This window comes from Carcharhinus amblyrhynchos, chromosome 14 (assembly GCF_965287045.1).
Source record: "Carcharhinus amblyrhynchos chromosome 14, sCarAmb.v2.hapA, whole genome shotgun sequence".
In the NCBI taxonomy this organism is placed as follows: Eukaryota; Metazoa; Chordata; class Chondrichthyes; order Carcharhiniformes; family Carcharhinidae; genus Carcharhinus; species Carcharhinus amblyrhynchos.
Window position 1 is genome coordinate 44,532,550 of NC_137337.1, and position 4,840 is coordinate 44,537,389.

At 42.1% G+C, this 4,840-nt stretch overlaps 1 pseudogene; it reads right to left on the reverse strand.

Moving 5' to 3' along the window:
- Positions 1-3,930: 3,930 nt before the first annotated feature.
- LOC145352255 (large ribosomal subunit protein eL39-like) lies at positions 3,931-4,086 on the reverse strand (annotated as a pseudogene).
- Positions 4,087-4,840: the final 754 nt, after the last annotated feature.

A 4,840-nucleotide genomic window follows, 5' to 3' on the forward strand; every position in this document is an offset into this window, starting at 1 on the left:
GGTTTTGTTTACTTTACTCTGGGAATTAGTTTTATGACTGTGCATGGTCAGGAGGAAGATTGTTTGCAGGTCAGGTGACCAGAGCTCTTTCATTTTCAGTTGTGAGATGTAGGTTTTAGTTTAGAAGGAAGTGAACAACAGAATAAAAGCAGTGGCTGTCTCTTTCCCTGGTTTTGGGAAAATCTGCTGCTTAGCTGAAAGCCTTTCTGTTGGTGACTTGTCTAAAGAATCTCCCTGGTGTTCTGGGAAGTTGTTCTGACTTCAAGCTATTCTGAGTGTTTCAAAAGAACTGCAGCCTTCATCCAAAGGATTCAGTTCCAATATTGCATGAACATTAGTCTTTGCTGTGTTAAACCAATGAAAAGGGTTTTGTCTAAAGGAATATTTGGTTTAATTCGGAACATCTTAGATACATTTGTTAAGGATTATACATTTTTGCAGTTGTTTTGTTTTTGTTTATAATTGATAAAAGTCATTGCTAATTTTCTTTTCATATGTATTAACTACGTTCTAAAATAAACTTTTTTGATAAAAGCTCCCTAGTCGGTCATTTGAATCATACCCGAGGTGAACGATATCATGCTTACCCTAGCCAAATTCAAAGTCCATGACTTGCGAGCCAGGTGGACTTCATAAAACACTGTGGCGTTTCTAACCTGAGCCATAACACTTCATTGGATAGCCATGATAATCTGTGCCTGTATACAACAAACTGGGAAGTTGATCATATAGTGCATTTAGATTCCTGACCAATTTACACTAAATATAAAAGACTTGGAGGATATATCACAACTCTTTCTAAAGTCAGTTATAATAATCAATGAGGAGGCATTTTTTAATATATTGTCGAAAATTTGAGTAATAAAGAAATACTATATTCTCACAGAGCTCCCAGCACTCAGTGCTTCAGTAAACTGACTTCAGAATTTACATCCTTACTTTTAAATCCATTCATAATCTTGCACACTTGACCTTAATAATTCACCAGCCACACCTGCCTGCATGCGAGTTTGTGTTCCATGTCGACCCAACCACTGTACCACGGTGCTTCCCTTTCCAGCTCTGACAAAATATCGCCAACTGGAAATGTTGGGAGCAATTGTAACTGCCCCATGCAACCATATCTTGTCTGATAACTAATGCGACATGAATTAAATCAGGAAAGCCATCATAGGTTTGTTAAATATAATTCATGTTTAACTAACCTGGTTGAGTTTTTTGATGACGTAAAAAAAATGAAAATGAGGGGTTTTGTGGATAAATTGGAAAATCTGGGGCTGTTCTCCTTGTGGAAGAGAAGTTTGAGAGCAAATTTGATCGAGTTGTTCAGAATAATGAGGAGATAAAGTAGATAGATAGAGAAACTTGCCATTGGCAGAAGGATTGAAAGCCAACAGACATCAATATGGGTGATTAGTAAAGGAATCAAAGGTGACATGAGGAAAATCTTCTTACCTAACAAGTTGTTGTGAACTGAAATGTATTGCCTGAGACTATATTGGAGGCATATTCACGTTGGCTTTGAAAAGGACATTAGATAGTTGCTGATATGTGAAAGAATCCAATTGTAATAAGGAATTTTGAGATTATAAATAGTAATTCACCTTTAAAGTAAGGATTAAAAACTAAAAGCAGAGTTAACATCCATATGACTATATGACTTAGGAGCAACTGTAGGCCATTCAGCCCTTGAAGCATGCTCTACTATTCTATATGATCATAATTGATCTGACTGAGACTTCAACTCCACTTTGCTTCCCAGCCTTTATATCCTTTGACTTTCATGTCAGTTCAGAATCTAACTCAGCCTGAAAAGTATTCAATGATCCTGCTTCCACTGTACTCTGGGGAAGAGAACTCCATGGACTTGCAATCCTCTGACAGCAAATTATTTTCCTCATCTCTGTCATATTTTTAAAACGGTGTGTCCTAGTTCAAGTCTCTCCAACAAGAGGAATCATCCTTTCAGCATCAACGCTGCCAAGTCCTTAGGATTCTATTGTATATGTCTGAATAAGACAGCCTCTCATTCTTCTAAACTTCAATGGAAACAGGCCCAACCTTCGAGGCAGCACGGTGACACTGCTGCCTCTCAGCACCAGGGACCCGGGTTCAATTCAGGGCTTGGGTCACCATCTGTGTGACATTTGCATGTTCTCCCCGTATCTATGTGGGTTTCCTGCAGGTGCTCCAGTTTCCTCCCACACTCCAAAGATGTGTGGGTTAGGTTTTTTGGCTATATTAAATTGCCCCTTAGCATCAGGGGGATTAACAATGAATACATGGGGCCCGATTTTACCAATCGGAGTCTAAGGGCTGGATCTGGATGTAATATGGGTCCGAGCCTGGAATCCCTCTCCAGCGCGCCTCTATGTGTTTTGCCGGCTCCAATCCGATCTGCGCTGTGGGTGGGGCTTAAGCGCTGCCTGACCGTTCGGATCTCTGAACTGTGCATGTGCAGTTCAAAAAAAATCCAAGGCAGCGCGCCTGGGCGCTGGGCTGGAGCGCGCGGCTGTGGCAGTTTGTGCCTTCTTTACAGCTGAATGTGTCAACGTACCCAGGTGGAACAATTCCCATACAACATCAGTAGTTCGCTTTGGGAGGCAGGTCTATGCCAGGCTGTATCCTGTTTTTGTGGTTCGACCTGATGTGTCCACTATCAATATCCAATACAAGGAGCCTAAAAAAATTACTATGATGCCAGTTGATGTTTCCCTTCTGCCAGAAGCTGAAAGGAAAGCAAGATTGTGCAAATGTGTTCCCAAAAGAGCTAGAAGGAGGAGGAACTTCTTCACTCAAAGGGTGGTGAATCTCTGGAATTCTCTGCCCGTTGAAGTGGTGGAGGCTGCCTCGCTAAATATTTTTAAGACGCGGGTTGATGGGTTTTTGATAAGCGAGGGGATTAAGGGTTATGGGGAGAGGGCGGGAAAGTGGAACTGAGCCACGACAGATCAGCCATGATCTTATTGAATGGCGGGGCAGGCTCGAGGGGCGAGATGGCCTACTCCTGTTCCTATTTCTTATGTTCTTATGTTCTTAGAACGAAAGAAGAGCAGTTTGAAGATGAATTTAAAGTTGACAATTATAGTAAATTCTGGATGAAGAAGTAGTCTTCAAAATTTTGGATTTTCGAAACATCCATCACTGGACTGCTTGACTGGTATTGACATCAGTGGAGCTTTGACAAATGCACATATTACTGTGATGTCATTAATAAGTTGTGCTTTTTATTTATGGTTGACTCCACTTATTTTAATAAAATGTGTTTCTACAGGAAGGATACAGGGAATGAAAAAACAGATTCCTGTTTTTATTTCTATTATTACATGGCTTAAATGCAAGGAGAAAATGCTTTGAATGTTAATTCGACAATATCCTTTCACTTTAATTCTGTGCCTCCTGTTCCGAACTACATTTGTGTGGATTTGACTTAGGTATATTTAATGGTTTGTGTAACGTATCATTAAAACCATTTGCAGGGAAAAAAAAGCAGAAAGCAGACAGAGCAGTTCTCTGACACAGATCATCCCTCTGGTGGTGGGGAGGGGTTCAGATGGATCTCTGGTTGGTGGGGGAGGAATGGGTGCAGATGGATCTCTGGCTGGGAGGAGAAGGGGGGTCCGCTGCCACCCTGCAGACGACCTCTCCTCCCCTCCGGAGGAACGAATCCCTATTCCCGGAGAGGACGTGCAGTCAAGCCATCCCACCAAACCTTCAGGACCAAGCGATTCCTCGCTAAGAAGATGAAGGAGAACTGGCCAATTCCACAGTGGACCCGCATGAAAACTGGCAACAAGATCAGGGACAACTCCAAGAGGAGACACTGGAGAAGGTCCAAGCTGGGCCTGTAAAGGGATACATTCCCACTGTCTTGCCCCTGCAGGGAAGAGTAATCTGTGCCTGGTAGTGTACCAGTAATGGTGTATCCTTTTACAGGCCCAGCTTGGTCCTTTTCCAGTGTCTCCTCTTGGAGTTGTCCCTGATCTTGTTGTCGGTTTTCATGCGGATCCACTGTGGAATCGGCCAGTTCTGCTTCATCTTCTTAGCAAGGAATTACTTGATCCTGAAGGTTTGGTGGGATAGCATGGCTGCACGTCCACTCCAGGGGGAGAGATTCGTTGTTCCCTGGTATTTGTTCAGGCAGACTGTGCATGGAGGCTCCTGAGAAACGGGTCTAAAAGTCAGATCTAAAACACTCCCAGTTTCAAGTCCACCCAGCACTTAGAATAAAATGGTAAAATAGGGCCCTTATTTTATGTAGTAACCTTTGATGGGGTATCTTGTCTCATGTTTTCTGGAAACCTAAGTACACCATATCCACTGGTTCTGCTTTTCCCTATTCCTTATTATTGCCTCAAAAATCTCTAATAAATTCTGTTTGACAAAACCATATGGCCTCTGCCTGGTCACAGTGAGATTTTCTAAATGCCCTGGTTTAACTTATAGTAATAGACTCCTGCATTTCCCTGTGAAAGATATTAAGCTGGCCTATAGTTTCCTGCAGAGTGTCTCCATCTTATCTTGAATACAGGGGTTGCATTCACTATTTCCCAAACTGGGGGGGACCTTTTCAGAATCTAGAGAATTTTGGGAACGGCTTCAGCAGTTATTTATTTTAAGACCTTGAGTTGAAGTCCCTCAGGTTGTGGGACTTGTCAGCTTTTATTTCAAAATAGTTTTCTCATTATCCTAATTTCTGGTGACATTAAGTTCCTCCCTCCCTTCCGCCTGTTGATAAGCACTTTCTGGGATGTTGTTTGTATCCTCTACAGTAAAGCCCAAATTAATTACATCCTCTGGAGCAAGGTTCATTGAAAGGCTAAGTGTTCAAAAGTTCATG